Source organism: Trichosurus vulpecula, chromosome 8, assembly GCF_011100635.1.
Source record: "Trichosurus vulpecula isolate mTriVul1 chromosome 8, mTriVul1.pri, whole genome shotgun sequence".
Lineage (NCBI taxonomy): Eukaryota > Metazoa > Chordata > Mammalia > Diprotodontia > Phalangeridae > Trichosurus > Trichosurus vulpecula.
Window position 1 is genome coordinate 28,422,876 of NC_050580.1, and position 25,331 is coordinate 28,448,206.

Sequence of the window (25,331 nt, forward strand, 5' to 3'; positions counted from 1 at the left end):
AGATATGCCTTCAGATCCCAGGATCAGGGAGAGAACAGTGGTCTTCAATTGTTACCTGCTAGCTATGTGACATTAGGAGGTTACTTTTATCCTCAGTTTCCTCATTTGTAAAAATTGGAGGTTCTTTCCCAGATCTGCTATTTTCAGGGTCTAAAGTCCTTTCCATCTCTAAATCCTTTTCATTCCCTTTCCATTTACCTAAATCAAGACTAGAGAAGGGTCTAAGGAAACCTATGTCCTCCAGAGAGGTCCATGGTTGGGAAGTCAGGATAGCTGAGTCCTATCCTTGGGGAAGGGGGAGGTTCCTCTGTAGGGTGTGGGGCTATAGTTTCAGGCTACCTGTCCCTGAGGACAGAACTGGGAATAGGTTGGAATGGGCAATCCTCCTGGGGCTGTGGAGGGAGCTTGTCAATAATTCTTTTGCATTTCATTTAGGATCCAGATCTGGTAATGGCACAGTTTGGCATAAATACTGGGATACCAGGGCAAGGGGCAGTGTTCTATGCCCCAAGACACCAGGCCCTGCAGGGTCCCATTGCACACCAAGGGGCCTCCAGAGTCACCCTGGCAAGCATCCTTCCCACCTTCCATGTCCCCAGCACAGATCATGCCGGAAGTGATGGGTGTGCGGTAAACATTTTTACATTTTTCCTCAGATAGGATATTGATCTTCAGTCACTGAAGGGTGCTGGGAAATATGGTGAAAGGACTGGACACAGTACCCCAACTGGACACCAGGCAGCTTGTGCCGGGATTGGCAGTCTTTTGCCAGCCGAATGGGTTGAATTTGGCGGGTCAACCTCACTGGCCTCTCCATGTAGAGCAGCATGAGGTTATTGTTTGTGGTCCTAGGGTTGTAGCAGACATAGAGAATCCGGCCCTTCACCCTGACCCATCGCTGATAGGGCTCCCAGCGCCTGACATTGCGTTTTCCCAAGATCACTTGAAGGTTCCAGCGGCTACAGTGAGCTGCTGTGAGGACCCGGTGATTGGCTAGCAGGACACCCCCATAGCAGAAATTCTGATTGATTAACAGTGCAGTCTGCCAGGGCTGGGAGTGGGGAATACACGCCTGACCACCAATGAACTTATCCTCACTCCTCTCTGCCTTGGAGTGACCCACAGAAGAGGCAGCATTAACAACAGGAAGAACATGTCTGAAGAGTTTCCTATTTGGGCTAGGGGAGGTCTGATAACAAGCAGATAAAAATTAATGGCTCACAGAAACATTTATGCTCAGAAATCCAGATGCAGAGATTGGTGGGGTGAGACAGAAAGACAAAGTAGCAGAGGTAGATGATACCCCTCACTGGAGAAAGGGCTGTAGACGCTGGGGGAAGAACAAGCAGGTAAGAGGCCAGGGGCCAGGTATCCCTGGGGAAGGATTGTCTCCCAGAGAAGGACTGGTCCAGGAGAAGGTCTCTTTCTCTAGTCTCTTTTCCAAGAAGTCCTGGGTAGCTTTTATCTCTGGTAAAGGCAGCCCCTGATTTTTTTTTATCTGAAAACTGCCTGTTCATATCCTTTGACCACTTATCAGTTGGGGAATGGCTTGTGCCCTCCTAAGTTTGACTCAGTTCTCTAAATGTTTGAAAAATGAGGCCTTCATCAGAGACACCTGATGTAAAGATTCTTTCCTAGTTTTCTACTTTCCTTCTAATCTTGGTTGAATTGGTTTTGTTTATACAAAAGCTTTTCAAGTTAATATTATCGAAATTATCTATTCTACATTTTGTAATGCTCTCTATCTATTTTGGTCATGAATTCTTCCCTTTCCCATAGAACTAACAGGTAGACTATTTCTTGCTCTTCCAATTTGATTGCTTCATTGTCTAGGGTACCTTTTAGCAAGATATAGTCTCCTTCCTTATCTTTTTTAATTAGGTCTATTTTTGCTTTTACTTTGTCTCAGATAAGGATTGCTACCCCTGCTTTTTTTTTTTGTTTACTTCAGCTGAAGCATAATAGATTCTGCTCTAGCCCCTTACCTTTACTCTCTGGATGTCTCTCTGCTTCAAGTGTGTCTCTTGTAAGCAACATATTGTAGGCTTCTAGTTTCTGATCCACTCTGCTATCTGCCTCTGTTTTATGAAAGAGTTCAACCCATTCACATACATAGCTATGATTACTACCTGTGCATTTCCCTCCATCCTGTTCTTCCTTTTGTTTGTCCTCTCTCCTTTCACTCTTTCCCACCTCACCAGTGTTATGCTTCTGTCTACCATCTTCTCTGATCTGCCCTCCCCCTTTTGTCAGCCCCACCCCCTTTCCTTATTCTTCTCCCCTCCTACTTCCCTATTGGGTAAGATAGATTTCTATATTCAAGTGACTCTATGTATTATTCCCTCTTTGAGCCAATACTGATAAAGGTAAGCTTGAAGCAATGTCCATTGCCCCATTCCCATCTTCACCTCCATGGTAATAGATCTTTTTCCCCTCTTTGTATGACATAATTTACCTTATTCTACCTCTCCCTTCCTTCAGCATCCATTGTACTACTCTTTCTCATCCCTTATTTTTTACATCATTCTCTCAAATTCACCTTATATCCATACCTTCTCTCCATGTAGATCCCTTCTCTCTGAACTGTTGGTGATATAATTTTTAAGAGTTCCAAGTATCATCTTTTCATGTATGGATATAAATGTTTTATATCTATTGAATCCTTTATGTTTTCCTTTCCCTTTATAACTGTTTATGCTTTTCTTGGGTCTTGATATTGGAGGTCAAATTTCTGGCTTAGTTCTGGTCTTCTCCTTATAAAGGCTTGGCATCCATCTATTTCATTGAATGACCATTTTTTTCTTTGATGTACGATGATTAATTTTCTGGGTAAGTGATTCCTTATTTTAGTCCTAGCTCTTTTGCCCTTCAGAATATCATGCTCAATACTTCTGATACTTTAATAATGCAGCTACCAAGAACTATGGGATCCTGACTGGAACTCCCTAATATTTGAATCATTTCTTTCTGGTCACTTGTAGTATTTTTTCCTTGACCTGGTTGTTCTGAAATTTGGCTATAATGTTCTTTGGGGTTTTGATTTTGAGATCTCTTTCCTGAAGTGATTGGTGAATTCTTTCAAAGACAAATTTATCCTCTGGTTCCAGGACATCAGGACAGTTTCCCTTGATAATTTTTTGAAAGATGCTGTCCAGATCCTCCTTTTGATTATGTCTTTCAGGTGTTCTAATGATTCTGATATTGCTTCTCCTCGATATCTTTTCCAGCTCAGTTTTTCATATGAGGCATTTTATATTCTCTTTCATTTTTTCATTCTTTTGAAATTGTTTGATTGATTGTTGATGTGTCATGGAGTCATTAGCTTCTACTTGCCCAATTCTAATTTTAAGAAGTCATTTCCCTCAATTAGGTTGTCTACTTTCTTTACCATTTGGCCAATTTTATTCTTCAAGGAGTTTTTTTTTTTTCTTCAGTACACTTTTGTATCTCCTTTTCCATTTGGGTAATTCTACTTTCCAAGTGGTTTTCCAAGCTGCTGAGTCTTCTTTCATAATTCTCTTGTATCACTTTCATTTCTTTTCCCAATTTTTCTTCTATATCTCTTATATGAATTTGTGCTCCTTTTTGAACTCTTTATGAGTTCTTTCTGGGCTTGAGAACACTTCCTGTTTTTCTTTGGGGTCTTGCTCATAGGTGTTTTGACATTGTTGTCCTCTTCTAAGTTTGTTTCTTGGTCTTCTCTTTCATCATAATAGCTTTCTATGGTCAGACTCTTTTTTGGTTGTTTTTTGCTCATCTTTTTTTTTTTTTTGCCTTTTTCCCTTCTTTAAATTTCATCTCTGCTCCCAAGGTGGAAGGGGCTCTGTCTCAGGCTTCTTGTGCCAGTGGCTGGTAGCCCTACTGTTTAAATCATGCTGCACTGATGTTTCCCTAATGCCCATGGGGGAGCCTCTGTGTGGTGCTGTGTTTAGGGGGTGGGGTGGGAAGTGGCTTATGCTGATGGAGGCTGTAGGGTTTTGGAAACTTACCTGGTGCTGAGCCAGGGTTCTAGTGGTGGTGTCTGGCATGTCCTGAGTCCAGGTGGGATTTCTCTGCATTTTCCTGGGGCTACAGTGAAGTATGTGGAGCTCTGGGCCCTAGAGGATACCTGCCAGCCAGGGCTACACTGAATCACGTGGTAGTTTTCAGAGCTGGTGTTTGCTGGTTCCCCTAGCTATGCTAAGGCACTCACCTGCTCCACTACACTGAGGTTCAGGTTTCCCCACTGGTTTGCTGAGGTGGACCTTGGTGCTGGCTTGCTGGGATACTTACTGTCCTGGAATGCATTTTCCTCTTACCTGAGTGAGATGGACCTTTCTTACCTTCAGGACCTCAGAGACTAAAAGATGACTCTACCCAGTCTTTCCACTGGCTCCACTGTTCCAAGATTTGTTCTCTGGCATCATTTTATGGTTTTTTGGAGGTGAATTTACTGCTTACTCTGCAATCTTGGCTCCTGGAAGTATGTTAATTTAGTTTTAATGAGAATAATGATAATGACATCACCACCACCACACCACCACCACCACTACTACTATTACTACCACTACTGCTACTACTACACAGAAGTAGCAGCCTTACCAGTCAAACTACCAGAAACTATTTTATAAAGCTTGAAAAAATCATAACAAAATTCTTTTGGAAGAACAAAAGGTCAAGGATATCAAAGGAACAAACAAACAAACAAACGAATGAATGAATGGATGAATATTAAGGAAAGCAGCCTAACCAGATTTCAAACTATATTACAAAGCTGTAGTCATGAAAACAATATGGTACTAATAAATAGAGTGGAGGATTGGTGGAATGGATTAGGAACACGATACACAGTCCTAAATGACTGCAGTAAGCTAGTTTTTTGACAAAACTGAAGATCTGAGCTATTGGCGTAAGAACTCATCATTTGAAGAAAATTGCCAGGGGCGGGGGGAGAAACTAAAAAGTAGTTTGGCAAAAACTAGGAATGACCAACATCTCATACAATATAACAAGATAAGGTGAAAATGGATACATGATTTACACATAAAGGGTGATATCACAAATAAATTAGAGGAGCATGGAAAAACGTGTCTGTCAGACCAATGGATAAAGGAAGAGTTTATGATCAAACAAGAAATAGAGAGCATCCATCACAAGATGTGAAATAGATCATTTTGATTACATAACATTTTTTAAAATGCAGAAGCCAAACTAAAGCAGACAAAATTAGGGAAGTCTTATATGAACTGATACAAAGTGAAGTGAGCATGTCCAGAGCACTGTATACAGTAAAAGCAAAGTGGTGACAATGATCAACTATGAAAGACAGCCACTCTCATCAAGACAATGATCCAAGGCACTTCCCAAAAAAGAGAAAGAACTGATTAACTCTGAGTGCAAATTGAAGCACATTTTTAAGTTTGATTTTTGTTAATTTTTGCATGTTTTCTTTTTCAGCATTGAAAATATGGAAACACTATACATGACTTCACATGCATATATCATATTGCTTGCCTTCTCAAGGTGTCAGGGAGGGGCACAGAGGAGGGACTTTGGAATTCAATTTTTAATTGAACATTAGTTTTTTAAGTAACTGTGAAATATTTAATGAAACAAATAAAATAGATTAAAATAAATAATAGCAGAGTCAGAGTTAATAGAGAGGTAATTTTGAAGTTAGGCAAACTAGACTTCAAGCCTGCCTTTGATGTATATTAGCTATATGACCTAGGGCATGTTATTTAATTTAATTTACCAAACAACTTGCTAAGATAAATTGTAGAGAAATTCCACTTCACTGGTAGAGCAACATCGTGACTTATGCATATCAGGCACTTAATAGATGTTTACTCATTGATTATATGGACATTTTTACATAAATGAAATCATGGATCTAGCTTCTATAGAAAAAATGCTAACATGCTTTAAAGTATAGACAGTTCTTTACAAAATGAACAAACAAAAATCCTCACAACAATTAGAGTTGCCCTAAGGAAATATAATCTTCATCAGCAAAGAGTGGAATCTTTCTCAATGGAAGCCTTCAATTTGATGCTCCAAGCTTTTCTGGGAGGTCTTAGAGGGATTCCAATTCATAGTAAGTTAGATGAGATCCTAGGTTTATAGCTCTCATATAGGGAGTCGTTACAGGCTATGTGGTGAAATCCACTCCTTCTCCATGTGAATAAACTCAGGACAAGAAAAGTCATTGAATTTGCACAAGCTGACTTAGGCAAAATGGCAGAGCAGGAATTGGAAGACAAATCATACTTCTCCAAGTTTGGTGTCCTTTCCAATGTACGCTTGTGTTTTTCCATGACTTCTAAGCTCCCAGCACTGAAATCTGTGATTTATTGCTTCTTGTTTTAAAATCAGCTGAAAATATTTTGAGAGCTTTTTAACATATTGCATAAAGAGCTAGTCCCCTCTGAGGCTTGGCTTTAAATCTCACAGCTGAAACATACTGCCTTCAGACTCTGGGTATGTCACTTAACCTGTTCACAGGAACCTTTTCAAGGCCATGAGTTTCCCAAACCATGCAAAATAGTGTCTGTGTAAATTGATAGAAGGTGGTTTCTCATCAGGAATAACTTACAGTTTTGAAGTTATAAGTTGAGTGAATGTGCTCATTTACACATTTTTATTAAATATATGTGTACATATATGTATGAATGTTTATGTCTGAATACATGTGTGTGCATATATCCATGTATATTTTTGTCTTCTCTAATAAATGAATCTATATTCTTATTTATATTTATATGGGTACTCTTGTCACTTGTGTGGAAATCCCAAGCAATCAACTTATTCGTGTTCTTCTCTTAGCCAGGTGACTGTGGTTAGAGCACTTGAATTTGAATTAGAAAGACTGGAATTAATATCTTGCCTCTGATTCTTAGCGGCTATGTGACTCTCAGGAATTTGCTCAAATTCCTCAGCGTCACATCCATGAAGTGGGAATTATTATAGCATCTATTTCTCAGGGGTGTTAGGAGGATCTAGGAAAATTATATATGTAAAGTGTTCTGGAAAATATTGAAGTATTATATAAGTTTTAGTTGTTTTTATTTTTGTAGCTATTGCCCTGTGTATCCCTTCTCCATTTTTTTGGTTTTGTGGGGGTTTTTTTTAATGTTTTTTCACAAGTACTTCATACAAATACTATTCAATGTGCTGAAAATTTTCTTTTGTTAATTTGGATGTTATGTGAATATCAGTGAAATATTTGTGGTGTGCATCTCTTAATTTTTATCCCACCACGTATTTGCTCCAAGTCTTTTCCTGATGATAAATGATATTGAAGTCTTTAACAGATCTTTTATGTAAATTCTCATTATCCCTGATAAAATTATGCCTCCTGTAATAGATTTTTCTTCTTTCCTTCCTTCCTTGTGCATTTTTCTTCTTTCTTTATTTCTTCCTTCCTTCCTTCTGCATTTTCCTTCTTTCTTTCTTTCTTTCTTTCTTTCTTTCTTTCTTTCTTTCTTTCTTTCTTTCTTTCTTTCTTTCTTCCTTCCTTCCTTCCTCCCTCCCTCCCTCCCTCCCTTTCTTTCACCTCCAACTTTTTTTTTTCCTTCCCAACTTACTTCTTTTTTTTCACCATCTTAGCACCAAATACCTTTTCATCTCTTCTTTGAGGGAATTCAAACTCTTCTTGTGAATGTCTTTTGCATAGTCATTTATATACAAGTAGATATTAAGTACCAATGATCATTGCCTTTTATATTAGAATATATCCTAACTATCCCAAGTTGTGTATATTTCCTATTAGCTTCAAAGGAAGAAAAAAATGTAGCTTAATAGATTCCATAGTTTCTCACTGCAAGAGCCTCAAGCAACACCCGTCAGTCAAATGAAAAGCAATGATAAGTCAAACAATACTCTTTTAAAAATTGAGATAACCCCCCCACCCCAACACTATGCATTCTCTGTTAGTAGCAAGAGTTCCAATTTGCCACAAGACATTTCAAATGGCTGCATCCAGACTGAGATGAGATTTCATTTTACTCCTCTTCCCGTAGTAGTGTGTGAATGTGATTACAGTAAGTCCTTCCAAAATTATTTCCCTCACATTTCATTGGGAGAAGTCATCTCTTCTTTGTGCCTCATGGCAAAAAAAAAAAAAAAAATCTGCATTTCAGTGAAATGAGCAAGGTTACCTAAAACTGTCAATCGCTAATTTCTAAGAGAACTTTGTTGAGCAATGCACTTCGTGATCATCCCCATCAGTGTTTTGGATAATGCTGCTATTTTCAATTATTTCCTGCTGACTGAATCATCAGAGTCACTTTCAGACTTTCAGCAATTTTTTCCCCAGCTCTTTTCTTCTGTAAGTTTCAAAAGTTGGCATTAGATCCATACCCAGCTGCCTCTTGAAGTAAGCTAGGTCTGTGTGCCCTGAGGATGACTTTGCTGAGGGCAGCACAAGCCTTCTGATCACCCAGTTTGGCAACCTCAGAATTGTCACTGACTGTCCACTTTCACTTACTCTCATATACTATCAGCTACCAAGAATAATGACAGCTACTCAGTTTCTTTTTTCATTCATTTGAGTCACTATAGCATAGTTAATTCAGCACTGGACTTAGTTTGGAGAACCTGTCAAAATCCCACCTCATACACTCTCTAGATATGACTCCAGGGAGTTGACTTAACCCTGCTGAATCTGTTTCCTCCCCTGAAAATTGGAGCAAGGCAGTGCAGAAGGTAGTAGATACATTGTCTCTGAGGTCTCTTCTGGCTTTAAATCTATGATCCTTTAATCTAAAAAAACACTTTCCACTTGTAAAATGTTGTCCCTATTTCAGTTTTTATTAATTTTTTTTTATTTTTAAGCTATTTTTTTCATTTATTTAATATATTTAGTTTTCAGCATTGATTTTCACAAAAGTTTGAATTACAAATTTTTCCCCCATTTCTACCCTCCCCCCACTCCAAGATGGCATATATTCTGATTGCCCCGTTCCCCAGTCAGCCCTCCCATCTGTCACCCCACTCCCCTCACATCCCCATTTCCCTTCTTCTGTTGTAGAGCAAGATCAATTTCTATGCCCCATTGCCTGTGTATCTTGTTTCCTAGTTGCATGAAAAAACTTTTTTGTTGTTGTTGTTGTTTTTGAACGTCTGTTTTTAAAACTTTGAGTTCCAAATTCTCCCCCCTCTTCCCTCCCCACCCACCTTCACTAAAAGGCAAGCAATTCAACATAGGCCACATGCGTATCATTATGTAAAACCCTTCCACAATACTCATGTTGTGAAAGGTTAACTGTGTTTTGCTCCTTCCTAACCTATCCCCATTTACTGAATTTTCTCCCTTCACCCAGTGCCTTTTCAAAAAAGTTTGTTTTTTATTACCTCCTCCCCCCGTCTACCCTCCCTTCTATCATCCCCCTTTTTTATCTTCTCCCTCCTTCTTTCTTGTGGGGTAAGATACCCAATTGAGTGTGTATGGTATTCCCTTCTCAGGTCAAATCCAGTGAGAGCAAGATTTACTCATTCCCCCTCACCTGCCCCCTCTTCCCTTCCTACAGAACCACATTTTCTTTCCACTTTTATGCGAGATAATTTACCCCATTCTATCTCTCCCTTTCTCCCTCTCTCAATATATTCCTCTCTTATCCCTTAAATTTATTTTATTTTTTTAGATATCATCCCTTCATATTCAACTCACCCGGTGCCCTTTGTGTGTGTATATGTATGCATATATACATATACATATATATATATATATGTGTGTGTGTGTGTGTGTGTGTGTGTGTGTGTGTGTGTATAATATGTATATGTATATATGTGTATATATATGTATGTATGTGTATGTATGTATGTATATACCTACATAGACATGTACATATGTACATATATGTATACACACACACACATATATATATATATGCATATTCCTTTCAGCTACTATGATATTGAGGTCTCGAGAATCATACACATCATCTTTCTATGTAGGAATGTAAACAAAACAGTTCAACTTTAGTAAGTCCCTTATGATTTCTCTTTCTTGTTTACCTTTCCATGCTTCTCTTGATTCTTGTGTTTGAAAGTCAAATTTTCTATTCAGTTCTGGTCTTTTCACTGAGAAAGCTTGAAAGTCCTCTATTTTCTTGAAAATCCATATTTTGCCTTGGAGCATGATACTCAGTTTTGCTGGGTAGGTGATTTTTGCTTTTAATCTTAGCTCCATTGACCTCCAGAATATCATATTCCAAGCCCCTCGGTCCCTTAATGAGGACGGTGCCAGATCCTGTGTTATCCTGATTGTTTTTCCACAATATTCAAATTGTTTCTTTCTGGCTGCTTGCAGTATTTTCTCCTTGACCTGGAAGCTCTGGAATTTGGCGACAATGTTCCTAGGAGCTTTCTTTTTGGGATCTATTTGAGGAGGTGATCTGTGGATTCTCTCAATTTCTATTTTACCCTCTGGCTCTAGAATATCAGGGCAATTCTCCTTCATAATTTCTTGAAAGATGATATCTAGGTTCTTTTTTTGATCATGGCTTTCAGGTAGTCCAATAATTTTTAAATTATCTCTCCTGGATCTATTTTCTAGATCAGTGGTTTTTCCTATGAGATATTTGACATTGTCATCCATTGTTTTCATTCCTTTTTTTTCCTGCTTTATAATATCTTGATTTCTCATCAAGTCACTAGCTTCCACTTGCTCCAATCTCATTTTTAAGGTAGTATTTTCTTCAGTGGTCTTTCAGATCTCCTTTTCCATTTGGCTAATTCTGCCTTTCAAGGCATTCTTTTCCTCATTGGCTTTTTGGAGCTCTTTTGCCATTTGAGTTAGTCTATTTTTTTAAAATATTGTTTTGTTCAATATTTTTTCAGTATTTTGGGGGGTCTCCTTTAGCAAGTCATTGACTTGTTTTTCATGGTTTTCTTTCATCATTCTCTTTTCTCCTCCCAATTTTTCCTCTACTTCTCTAAGTTGCTTTTCCAACTCCATTTTGAGCTCTTCCATGGCCTGAGACCAGTTCATGTTTTTCTTGGAGGCTTTTGGGGTAGGCTCTTGGACTTTTTGACTTCTTCAGGCTGTATGTTTTGGTGTTCTTTGTCACCAAAGAAGAATTCCAAAGTCTGAGACTGGATCTGGGTGTATTTTTGCTGCCTGGCCATGTTCCCAGCCAACTTACTTGACCCTTCAGTTTTTCATCGGGGTATGACTGCTTGTAGACCAAAGAGTACTTTGTTCCAAGCTTGAGGGGATGCGCTGTTGATTTCAGAGCTATTTCTGTACAGCCAGCTCTGCCACACCAGCACTCTTCCTTCCTCAAGAACCACCAACTCGGACCTGACGCAAATCTTCAGCAGGCTCTGCACTCCTGCACTGATCCGCCACTTAATTCCTCCCACCACATGGGCCTGCGGCTGGAAGTATCTGCAGCTGCAGTTCTGTAGCTGCTCCTCCCCCGCAACCCCTGGGGTGGTGACCGAACAGCGAACTCTGTCCCCCGCAGCTTTTCCCACTAACCTTCTCTGTTGTCTTTGGTGTTTGTGGGTTGAGAATTCTGGTACCTGCCACAGTTCACTGATTCAGGGTGCTAGGGCCTGTCCTGCCGGGCTCCTGGTCTGGTTGTTCCTGCTGCCTTCCACGCTGAGATCCACTCCCCTCCACTCCGTGCACGATAGACCTCATCCAGTGACCATCCAGGCTATCCTGGGCTGGATTCTTGCTTCCCTCTGCTATTTTGTGGGTTCTGCAGTTCTAGAATTTGTTCAGAGCCATTTTTGTAGGTTTTTGGAGGGACGTGGTGGGGAGCTCATGCAAGTCCCTGCTTTCCAGCCTCCATCTTGGCTCTACCCCCGGAAGTCTGCCTATTTCAGTTTTGAAGCAATTCTCACTTAATCTATAATAAGTGCTTATTAACTGATCTTCTTACCTCCATTCTTTCTTCCATCAACCAAATAGCCTTATAATCCACATTTCTAAAACATACACTTGACTAGGTAATGTCCTGGCTGATATATCTTCAGTAGATGCCTATTACCTTTAATCCAAAATACAGATTTCTTGGCATAGTATTTAATGTCTGGTTTCCTCTCACATTTTCAGTCTTATTACACACTTTATAAACAATACACACTCTCTATTCCAGGCAGAATGACAGGCTAGCTGTTTCTCTTTAAAATATTACATTTCCCACCTCCATGCCTTTGCCAGGCTATCACATTCCTGGAATATATTCTCTTCAGCCCATCTTATGATCCTTACTTCTTTTAGTTGACATATCAAAGACAAGGATTTTCTGCACCCCTATCCTCTGCCCTACCCCACCCCATCAAGATGTTCTCTCTCTCTCTCTCTCTCTCTCTCTCTCTCTCTCTCTCTCTCACTCTCTCTCCTATCTATCTATAATTATCTATACACATATACATGCACATACATACATGAACATATATGTATACACATATGTGTGTATGTATATATGTTTGTGTTTATGTATGTATACCAATTGTTTCAGTCTTGTCTGTTCTTTGTGACCTCATTTGGGGTTTTCTTGGCAAAAATACTGGTTATAGTTTGCTGTTTCTGATGCAAATGGGCTTAAGTGACTTACTCAAGGTCACATAGCTAGTAAGGGTATGAAGCCAGCCTTGTATTCAGGAAGATGAGTCTTCCTGACTCCAGGTCTGGTGCTCTATCTTTTGTGCCATATAGCTGATATATATGAGAAAAATTCAATAAATACATAGATGTATAATATAAAAGTCTCCACATATATGTATGTAATATATAATTGATTTGTGCAAATTGAAATGAATATAATTTGTATAAATTTACAATTGTGTGTGTACGTATATGTATATGTGCGTGCATATGTGTATGTGTGTGTAGATTTTCCTTTATACATCTATGTATATATTAAATGTTTCCTGTAGACCAGAAGCTCATTGAAGGAATAGATGTTTAGCTTTTCTTGTTATATCCCTATCACCTAGCACAGTGTCTATCACACAATAGTCATTAAAGCAGTGGTAGCTGAATTTACTTTACTTGAATTCTTTATACAATACCATAAACACAAGCAAACTGTCTGTATTAGTCATAGTCAAATGTGAGGTACCTAAGTATAGACTGAAAAAAATTGTGTCTTTAATTCCATTCATGGAGCATTTACGAAGCCTTTACACTCTGAGTTATGGGGACATAGAGAGAAAAAACAAACCAACCAATTTATCCCTGCCTTGCAGGAGCTTATATTTTCCTAGGGGAGTGACATCATATAGGCAGAGAAATCACTCATTCAGAGAACAAAGAGGCTTACTATGTGGATCTAGTCTCTGGGAGAATCAAGATATATTCTGTGTAGGAGGTGGCAATCGAACTGAGCCTTAAGAGTAATTAGGAATTCCAAGTGATGAAAGTGAGGAGTGGTAAATATTTGAGTATTGAAACAGAAAGGTTAAGAACCAAACAATCATATGGGATCCTTAGAAAGTTTAGAGGTGAACTTTAACCACAAAGAACATATATATGAAAATCATACATATCTCCTCCCAGTTTCTCCTATTTCTGCAAAGAAGAGGGAGAGAAGATAGACATTGTTACAGTAATTGCATATATAGTTTTCTTAGTTAATCTTCTTTTATATAAGTTCATATGAATCTTCTTAGGCTTTTTTACTAATATTAATTATTTCTCTTAGTAATATTCCATGTGCCATAAATTATTTTTCCCAATGAGCATCTATTTTTTCCCAGTTTTTTTTCCTATTAGAGAAAGTGCTGTTGTAATATTTTTAGGCACATAAGGACTTTCAAAACAAGGTGAAATATGTAGTTCAGCAGTAAAAATTTAGTCGCCCCTCTTCATCTAATTCTAAAATATTTTTAGAATGTTTGAAACCATTCACATCTCTATACAGTGCCATTCAGGTATTCCTAGACTACCACCCTTCATAAAAACCTTTCTAACATTCTCTATTCCCATAGGTTGTTTGTTGTTTTTTTCATTTAATTATAATATGATTATACGTTGTTTTGATTTATGTTTTTCTTAATAATAATAATTTGGAAAATGTTTCATACAAATATTATATATCACTTCCCATCTGTACCCATTGAGCATTATTCATGCTAAAACATGGTGGGTATGTAAAAATTGGCAAATACCACCACTACAATAATTATGAAAATTTGTGTGTGGTTTCATATTGATCTTCTCCTACTTCTGTGAAGAAGGGAGATTACACTTTCAATTAACAAATAAACTTATATTAAGTATCTACTCTGTATCAGGCACTGTGCTAAGAGCTGGGGACACAAAAAGAGTTAAAAGACAGCCCCAGCCCTCAAGGATCTTGAAATCTAATGGGGGAGACAACATGTGAACAAATTTATAAAAATCAAAACACACACATATGTATATGTGTATATATGTAAGTGTATGTATATGTATGTACACATATGCATGCTTGTACATATACATGCATGTGTTTATTATAAACAAGCAATAGTGGCAGGAGGATGGTGCTAGAATTTTTTCTGTTGAAAATATTTTTCAATTACATATAAAGATTGTTTTCAGCATTCATTTTTGTGAAATTTTGAGTTGCGAATTTTTCTCCCTCTCTCCCTCCCTTCCCCTGTCCCCAAGACAGCAAGCAATCTCATGTAGGCTATTCATACATATACATATACTTATACATATACACATACATATACACATACACATATAGACATGTGTATACACATATGTCTGTGTATGTACACGCAGAATTATGTTAAAAATGTTTCCATATTAGTCATGTTGTGAAAGATCAATCTGAACAAAATGGAAAAAAAAAATGAGAAAGAAAAAAAAACACAAAAGTAAAAATAGTATGCTTTGATCTGCATTAAGACTCCATACCTCTTTCTCTGCATATGGTTACCATTTTCCATCACTAAACTTTTGGAATTCTCTTGGACCTTTGCATGCTGAGAAGATCAAAGGCTATAATAATTAATCTTTGTACAATGTTGCTGTTGCTATGTACAATGTTCTCCTGGTTCTGCTCACTTCTCTCAGCATCAGTTCATATAAGTCTTTCCAGGTTTTTCAGAGATAGAAAGAGAAATTCCATTTAAAATAACTGTAGACACTATAAAATATTTGGAAGTCTAATAGCCAAGACAAACTTAGGAACTATAGGAACACAATTGCAAAACACTTTTCACATTCATAGAGTCAGATCTAAACAATCTAAACAAAACTATCAATTGCTCATGAGTAGGCTGAGCTAATATAATAAAAATCACAATTCTACCTAAGGTAATTTGCTTACTCAGTTCCATATCAATCAAACTACCAAAAAGTATTTGATAGAGGCAGAAAAAATAACAGAAAAATTCATTTGGAAAAACAAAAGTTCAAGAATATAAAAGAAATTAATGAAAAATTGCAAAGGAAGTTGTCCTAGCCCTACCATATCTAAAAACTCTATTGTAAAGCAGCAATTATAAAAACTATGTTGGCACTGGCTAAGAAATAGAGTGATTGATCAGTGGAATAGATCAGGTATGTAAGACATGACAGTCAATGATTATACTAATCAACTGTTTAATAAACCTCAAAACTCCAGCTTTGGTGATAAGAATTCAATATTTGACAAAAACTGCTGGGAAAACTAGCAAATAATATGGTAGACATCAGGCATAGACCAACATCTAACACCCTATACAAGATAAGGTTGAAATGGGTACATGATTTAGACATAAGGTATGATACCACAGGCAAATTAAGAGAGCAAAGAATAAGTTTGTCTGTCAGATCTATGGAGAAGTGGATAATTTATAAAGAAACAAAAGAGAGAACATTATGAAATGCGAAATGGATAATTTTGATTCCATTAAATTAAAAGGTTTTGCACAAACAAAACCAATGCAACCAAGATTAGAAGGAAAGCAGAAAGCTCAGAATATTTCTTTACAGCCAGTGTTTTGGATAAAGGCCTAATTTATTAAATATATAGATAACTAAGTCAAATTTGTGAGTATTCAAGCCATTCCCCAATTGATAGTCAAAGGATATGAACATTCAGTTTTCAGATGAAGAAAATAAATATACCATTCATACAAAAAAATAGATCACTATTGATTAGAGAAATGCAAATTAAAACAACTCTGAAGTAGTACATCACACCTATCAGATTGGCAAACATGACAGAAAAGGAAAATGATAAATGTTTGAGGCAATTTGGGAAAATTGAAATGCTAATGCATTGTTGGTGGAGTTTTGAATTGATCCAACCATTTTGGAGAGAAATTTGGAACTATATCCAAAAGGCAACCAAACTGTGCATACCCTTTAATCCAGCAATACCACTACTAGATCTGTATCCCAGAGAGATCATAAAAAGGGGAAGAGGACCCACATGTACAAAATCATTTGCAGCAGCTCTTTTTGTGGTAGCAAAGAATTTGAAATTGAGGGGATGCCCATCAATTGGGGAATGGCTGAACAAGTTGTGGGATATGAAGGTAATGGAACACTATTGTGCTGTAATAAATGATGAATAGACAGATTTCAGATGGTTCTAGAATTAAGAGGGATTGGTGAAGACTTCCTGTAAAATAAAGGTTTCTAGTTGGAACTTACAGGAAGCAAGGGAGGTCAGTAATCAGAGTGGAGAAGGGAGAGTGTTTCAGACATGAAGAGCAGTGACAGAGAATACCCAAACCAGAGACATAGGGAGTCGTGTTCATGGAACAACCAGGAGACCATTTTTCTGGATTTAATACATGTTAGGTGGTAAGGTTTAAGACAGGTTGTCCACCTCTGGTTTAAGAAGCATGGAAAGGTAAGAGAAGGCTAGATTTTGAAGGTCTTTGACTATAAAACAGAGCATTTTATACTGTTCCTGGAGGAAATTGTAATCCTTCAATTTACTGAGTAGATGCATGGCATGATTGGACCAGTTCTATCAAAAAACAATTTAATGGTTGAATGGAAGCTGGATTAGACTAGAGAAAGACTTTAGACTGGCAGAACCAAGACTAAGATATTTCAGTAATATAAGCATGACGTGATGAAAGCCTTCACTATAGTACTGGCAGTGTCAGAAGAAAGAAAGGGACATATTCAAGAAATATTACCAAGAAGAAAGCAATAGGCCTTACCCATAGATTGGAAAAGGGTGTGAGAGATAGGGAGGAATCCAGAATGACTCCTAGATTGTAAGACTGAGGAACTGGGAGGATGGTGTTGCCCTCAACAGTAATGAGGAAAGGAGAAGGAAAAGATTTGGGGTAAAGAGAATGAGTTTGGTGGACATACTGAATTTAAGATATCCCCTGGATACTCAATTAGAAATTTCTGAAAGGCAGTTGGAAGTATAAGAATAGAGGTCACCAGAGAGCTTTGGGCAGGACAGGTATATTTGAGAGTCATCAGCACAGAGATGATAATTAAATCCATGGAAGCTGATAAGATGACCAATCTAAGTAATATAAGGGGAGATAAGAGAAAATGTCCCTGGAAAAAAAGCCTGGGGGATATTCATGTCAAAACGTTGTGTTTTGGAGGAAAATCCTGCAAAGGTGATGAAAAGGGAATGACCAGACGGGTAGGAGGAAAACAAAGAAAAAGCTGTATCCCCCAAAAATTGAGAGAAGAGAGTAACAAGGATGTTACAGTAATCAACAGTGTCAAAGGCCAGAGAGTGGCCAAAGAGAATGAGGACTGAGAAAAGGCTATTAGATAAAGCAACCAAGGAATCATTTGGTAACTTTGTAGAGAACAATTTTATTGGATAGATAAGGTTGGAAAGTAGATTATAAGGCATTAAGAACACTGTGAGGGGAGAGAAAGTAGAGGAACCTATTACAGAAAACCTTTTTGAAGAGTTTAGCTATAAAGGCCAGAACAGAAATAGGATGATAGTTAACTGAGATCTAAGAATCATGTGAGAGATTCTTGTTTTTTGTATTTTTTTCAGGGTAAGGGAGGCATGGATAGTCTGTAGACAGTATGAAAGGAGAGAGATATTGAAATACGTGAGAGTGTGGATGACAATCTGTCAGAGGAGATAAGATGGAATGGGATCTTTTGAAAAAGTAGAGAGGATAGTCTTGGTAAAGAGTAAGGTCACTTAGTCATGTGAGACACAGGTGAAAAAGGAGATAGCATCTGAACACACCTAAATGATCAGAGTTCAGGAAGAATGGGGTGGGGAGGGGAGAAGCACATAGCAAAAGGCCTTAATTTTTTTCACATGAAATATGAAGCAAGGTTCTCAGGTGACAGTGAGAAGAGAGAGCAATGAGGGTTTCGAGGAGTGATAAAAATGTGTGAAAGAGCCACTGCGATAATTGGGATGGTGAGTTGATAAAGGAAGTATTATAGAATTTCCACATAACACTGAGAACCCAGTTCAGGTTATATAACATAAATTTGTAATGGACTGAGCCAGAAGAGTTGCTTGATTTTCTTCACTTTTGCTCAGTAGCATGCGTGTAGGAGCAAAAGCAATGAATTGCTCGGAATGATTCCAAATAAAGGCTTGGTTAGTCAAAACTGGTATGGTGATAAGAAGATTAGGGATTCAAGAGAGGAGCATAGTGTAGAATTGAATTGGTTCTCAAAGAAGCCAAGCAGGGGAGAAGAAAAGAAAGTGGTTATTTCAGGGGGATGGCCTGGGAAAGAATTGAGAGGTCAAAGAGTTAGAGGCTCCAATGTTGGTGAAACACAGACTTATGTAACAGAAAGCAGAGGGAAAGTTGAAAAGCTAATACATTTTTGGTATTTATGTTCCATAAATTATTTATTACATGTAAAATTCATTATTACTAGATACGCTATTTTATTTTCCTGGAAAATAAAAAGTAGAAACATGTGACCCATGTATTTCTAGACACATAAAGACCACTTCCATTGTCTTTTTGGAAGAGGACAAGAAGACAACTATAAGGACAAATTATAGATATGTGACATTGAAACAATGGAGATCAAGGCCCCCAGATGGCTTTTTACCAAGCTGCTGTTAAATGGGGTCAGCCAGGGTTCCTGGCTAGGAAATGAATAAAGTAGGAAAAGAAAAAAGCATGTGAATGTATCATGTGAACAGTAGAGGGTGATGGAGATAAAAAGGCAAGTGTATGTGTGTGCGGATGGTTATTTGTGTATGTATGTGTTTGTATATATGTATGTGTATCTGTCTGTTTCTCGGTGTGCATGCATGCACACACACCCTGGTGTGACAATAAATGGAAATAAAATTAACCAAAGAAGATGGAGACAAAGAAATCATATTGAAAGACAACAAAAACAATAAGCTAATTAGGCTATAAATGTCATTTTCCAGATGGGATTGAATATTATATTTAATACTAATAGTCCATACTTATAATGTGAGAAAAATTCCATATGTATCCATTTTGCTACATATCAGAGATAATAGCTATAAGACAGGAAGAGCAATAGCAGAAAAATTCCCAGAAAACAAGGGCGGAGGGAAAAATACAAATAAATACACAAATGAAGAAAATATCCAGAAATAAAATCAGTAACCTCAGATGTCTTTGAACACATGCACCAATTACAGGTTACAAGCACACAGAAAAGTTCATTTTACATAATCAGAGAATTAGAAGGAGTATCAGAGGCCATCTAGTTAAATATACACATAGAAAATAATTCATTGTACAAGATAAACAATAAATGGTCATCAGAATTCCACTTAAATGTCCTTCAGCTTCTTTGAATTGTTCATGTTTACTGATGATTATTAAATTCGCCAAAGGAAAAAAAAAAGAATAGACCTTCAATGTGAGGAAACCCAATTCTTTCCTACGTGACCCATTGCATTCCCTTACATTCCTTCCATACAAGCTTGCTTTGAATTTTCCAGGTGACACAAAGAGATTTGGAAAGATACATTGTGGATATATGTAGGTTTCGTGTTGATAAATTGATGTTTACTAGAGCTGGAGATTATACACACATACACACACATAGTATATGATATATATGCATGATCTATATGTGTGTATGTATGTGTGTTATATATACACATACATATGTGCATACATATATGCATATGCACATATCTGCAAATGTGTGCAAGTGCACGTATATGTGTATATAAGTGTTTATATGCATATATGTATATATGCATATGTGTATGCACATGCATGTATATGTGCATACACATGTGTATATACATGTGTGTATGTATATCGGTCTTTCTGTCTATATCTATGAATCTATCCGTATATCTACCTATCTATATCTATATCTAGCTAGCTAGCTAGCTAGCTAGCTACCTATCTATCCTAAAATGAAGTTATTTGGTAATTGTAGGATGCACAGTTTATGGGTAATAAGAAAGCTAAGGGCATATAATGCTACTGCATTAAAAGAATCAAAATGATGAATCCCTAGACTGCAATGGAAAAGTTTATAGGAGGCAGCAACTCATTACAAAAAGGGAACTAGGGATGAACAGCAAACTAAAGTATGTTATCAAACATGTATGCATGAAAATAAAAATGAGATTGTCATGTGCCTAGATGTAGGAGTACCAATGGATAAGGTTTTTTTAAATTTCAATTGTACTTTTAAAATATGAAAAGAACACAAGGTATGTGTCCAGCACATTGGGTGGACCCCATGTATTGAATCAATGGGAGGACAAAGGTAAGAACCACATGGAATGGGATGGCAAGTGTGAGCTGGGATATGCATCATTTGAGGGGAAATCAACAAAAATCAGATCATGGGTAAATAATTGAGTCAAATAAAATGAAGTTCTTAGACCAGATTATCTCTAAGGAAACATCCAACTTTCCATCATGATAGGCAAGTTTAAATTGTACTAATTTGTAGTTTTTTTAATGTGAGAGAATGAAAAATATATGGCATTATGGTTCAGGTAAATTTTCCTTTAAAATCCTTAAAATCTTCAGGTATGGTGAACAAAACTTCATAATTTTAATGAGCATGGCTTTAGCATATTAATGATACCACTTCAGCCTCCTGACTGTCCACTCAGTCATTTGGATGAAATATACTTTGACTGAGCATACTTGATAACGTTTTAATTCCTGTAGACTTAAGGGACAGAGCCAAAGCTCTCATCCCTGATTATCCTTCCAAGAATATTTGCTAATCATAAGGTACCAGTTCAGTTTCATACTCCTATCAGGGCTGCAGAAGCAAAGGACAAAGAATGAGTTCAGATACCCTGCCTAGATGTTCATTAGTCAAATAAAGAGTTTGGCAGTCCAATTTAAGGTGTCAATACATTATATACATTTTTTTTCTGATTATTTGTTTCTCTGCAAAGTGCATGCACTCTGGCTAGAGCTAAACATATTAGACTGCTAAATTTACTCTAAAAATTAATCGTACCAAAAGGAACACAACCAAAACACTGGCTGTATAACTTTTGAGTCCATTCTACAGTTTTGCAAAATAGTAAGTTTGGTGAACAAAATATATCTTGTGTTAAATGAATAACTATTTACGCACACTCCCCGCAGCCAAAAAAAAAAAAAGAAGAAAATAATTTTTTCCTCAGGGAGAGAGAATCCACATTTTCGTATTTTAGCCAGGGGAGACTAAGATTTAGCCCACTGGGAAATAAGTGATCATGCATGAGTCTTACCTTTCATTCATTTCCTTGATCCATCGTGCTCTATAATAGGAATAGAAGACACTTTCCCCCCCACCCCCCGCTGCCACCAAAAGAAAGACCTTGTTTTTATGAGTCTACATAAATTTTCTTGAATAATAATGAGTAAAACTTACACCTACCATAAAATTTCAATAGTACAGGAAAACTAATTCATCCTCCCCTCCCTTCTCTCTCTCTATCTCTATCTCCCCCCCCTTCTCCTCTTACCTTTCCTCCTCCTGCTGCTGCTGCTGCATCTGCTTCTGCTGTTGTTGCTGCTACCAGGTGCCAGGCAGGACATCCAGATGTGACACATGCACCTTTAGCAGGCAGTCTGTTTGCTCCAAGTGTTCCAAGTATTCCTTTAAAAGCAAAATTGGGTAAAGACAGAAATATATACCAGCAGAACAGTGACTACTCTCAGTAGCAACTTAAATTTTAACAGGGTACCTGAGACACTTTGAATGACTTACTCAGGGTCACTCAGCTGCTGTGTATCAAAGTCAGGATATGAACCCACTTCTTCCACTTCTTCTTTAGTATGCATCTGACTCTATCTTCTGGTGCACAGTGCTTAGCAGACACATTTCTATGACACTTTAAAGTTGGCAAAGCCGTTTAGATGTACACTCTCATTGTGGCATCATAACAATCTAAATTTCCTTTCCATAATCACTGGGTTAGTGACAACATTTGAAAGCAGATTGTTTAGAATTAAGATTCAGCTCCCATTCTGTTGTATTAAGTTGCCTCCCTCTTTGAGAGATCATTTGTTTTCTAAAATGTCTTAGCCACACACGCAGAAGGATATTAATTTATCCTAATTCTAGGTCATATTTACACCTTTTTAGTTTGAACATTTTTGCCTTTCCTTAACTTGATGGACCATTTATTCTTCAGCAATCGGAGTTTCCATTAAATGGATTTTGATGCTTCCTTGAAACCAGCTGAATAATAGAAAACTTACCACCTCCAGTAAGGCCTTCCAGCCAACCAACTGAGCTTGATGAGAGTATAACAAAGGGGTGTATGTTAGAAGGGTAAAAGTTTCACAGGCACCTCAAAGTCCAAGAATATATCCTTAAAATATACCACTATCCCTTATTGTCATATGGATCTGCCATATATAAATATGTTAACTTTTATCTGAAGCTGTTAAAGTTTTCTAAGCATAATATCTATCTGCATATTGAATTTTGCAATTTTAATATTTATTGTATTACATATTTACATTTCCTTTGATTTATATTTAACTCTTCCTTTCTTTGCACACTTTGGTAAAGAATATTTGGCCTAACTCTAACATCAAAAACATTTTTAATTACATTTTGGAATGGGTCAAGGAACAAAGCTAAAGCTCAGGCCGAATATCCAGTTCAAAAATAAGATTCCTATTTCCAATTAAAATCTTTGGCAAAAAATTGAAAAAAATGGTGTGAAGTAATGTACAACAATTCTCTCTCTCTCTCTCTCTCTCTCTCTCTCTCTCTCTCTCTCTCTCTCTCTCTCTCTCTCTCTCTCTCTCTCTCTCTGTCTCATCCTCTCTCTTTCTTTCCCTTTCTTTCTTCTCACTTTCCTTTTGTTAGAGCTTTCATGTTTTTTGAGGCTTTCTACCAATTTAAGAGTTGAACTGAAAAATCTCTGAGGTTTCTTAAAAACAAACAATGTTCTGATTTGATTTTACATTTTAAAGATATATGCCTTCTGCACCCTTTGGGGAAAAGCTAAGGTAGTGGAGTAGAGAAAGCACTCAGTTGAGCTCTCTTAGTATTCCAAACAATTTTAATACTACCTCAAAAAAATTCTGGAGGGGCAGAGACAAGAAAAAGGTGGAGGGAAACATTCCTCCAGCCCAAGAAATCTTAGGAGGAAAGAAAGATTTGTAAAAGGCAGTAGAGCCTCGCTCAGAGCTACATGGATGAAACACCAGTGGAAGGACTAGATCGTGGTGACAAGAATCTGCAGCAGTTTGGGGAATCCTAAAGCCAGAGATAGTACAAGAACCTGGCAACTGGTCAGAAAGAAATTACAGAGTAGCCTTGTGCTATTGAAAAATACGTTATTCTTTTTCCCCTCTCTAGGAAAGGTAGATAGATAGGAAATGTGAAGAGAAGAGATCTGATTGGTCATTAAGACATATTGGTAACATTTTAATAACAAAATGTATCTGGGTTTATATAGGTGATAGAATAACTAAAAATAACTAAAAATTCTAAAGTAATTTTATTTCATAGCTAGAAACTGAAATAACTTTTTTTCCTATAAAACTTATTTTCCCTTCTATCTTTACCTATATTGTATGTTAGTAGCTTCCTTAAATATTTTGGGGTTGTGGACATTAGCAAGCTGATCTTTATTTTAACACAATATAGCACCATAAAAATCTGTGCATGAAAAGCAGGGTTCAAGAGAATTGTCCCAAGTCATTTTTTTCTGAATAAATTTATTTGGGAATAGGTCTTGAAACAAGGGTTTCGTAAATCATGCCATCAAATTATGCTTTATCAATGAATTTTGGGTCCCCTCACAAACCCCTCATTCTAAATATATGATTTTATGTTATACTATCTCTTCTATATAGCACATCCCTCAAATGTTGAAGGGGACAGTCAATCCATGCTTTCTAAGTATATGAAATTCTCTTCCAAGTCTTCCCTTAAATTATCCATAGACAACATCATCAATATGCTGGAGGTTTTCTAACAAATCTATTTACTTTAAAAAGGCATCTCAACATTACTTAGATTATTCATCCATAGTCTTCTTCTATTGCTCTATAGCATGCAACATGACTTCATCAATGATCTTTTATATTAGTCTATCAATTCAAACAAAAGAATGGAAGTGTGGCATCAGAGCTAGCAAGCCAATCTGAAAGTCAGTAAGATCTGTATTCAAGCTCCATCTCTGATATAAACTATAACTTATGACTGAGGAAGTCACTTAATTTCTTAGTACTCTAGATAAATTTTTAAGACTACAGATTGTACAGTATACTTTGGTAGAGCATATTTCTACACCTGGCAAATGCACAGATATGGTACCCTATCTATAGCCCTAATTTCTAACAAGGAGACACAGTATGTCCAAAAGCATTTATTAAGAGCTTATTATGTGCCAGGCACTATCCTAAATGTTGCTGAGGAAGTAAATAAAAGAAAAATGATTTTTTTTTCTCAAGGAGCTTATGTTCTATTGCAATGACAGAATACATGAAAAACCCCTAAAAAGTGATTGGGGTTGGGGGCACAGTGGCAAATTCCAGAGAGTCAAAAGCATAGCCTCAAGGAGAATGAAAGATGATTGTCCTGGCCCATCCCTAAACTGTAACAATGGAAAGTGACTCACCATTGGAATAAAGGTACCTGTATGGCAGAAGAATGTTTTAGGGTAAGAAAGCTTAAGGATTTGATTTTGTGACTCCAAGTCTAATCCTCTTTAACTTTCCCATTGAGTATGCCTGTTATGACCTTCAAAGGTAATAACTAAAATTCTCCAGTAGTGAATGGGAAATCACATTCATCATAGATTTGAGCTGTTTATCATTTGATTTTATTTTTGACCTTGTTGGCTCATTAAATCCTCCCTATGTAGGAATGGGAAAAGGGCTAATTAAGTTATTTAATTTCCATATTATTGCTCATATTGCCATTTTTTGGTGAGGAGATTAAATAAGGTAGGAATAATTAAAACCATATGCAATGGAGGACATTTTTTTTTCATTTTGGAAAGTCGCCTATG

At 37.1% G+C, this 25,331-nt stretch overlaps 1 pseudogene; it reads right to left on the bottom strand.

The window, feature by feature from the left end:
* Positions 1-408: 408 nt before the first annotated feature.
* The window catches only part of LOC118829448, an 82,240-nt pseudogene continuing 57,317 nt past the window's right edge, over positions 409-25,331 (bottom strand).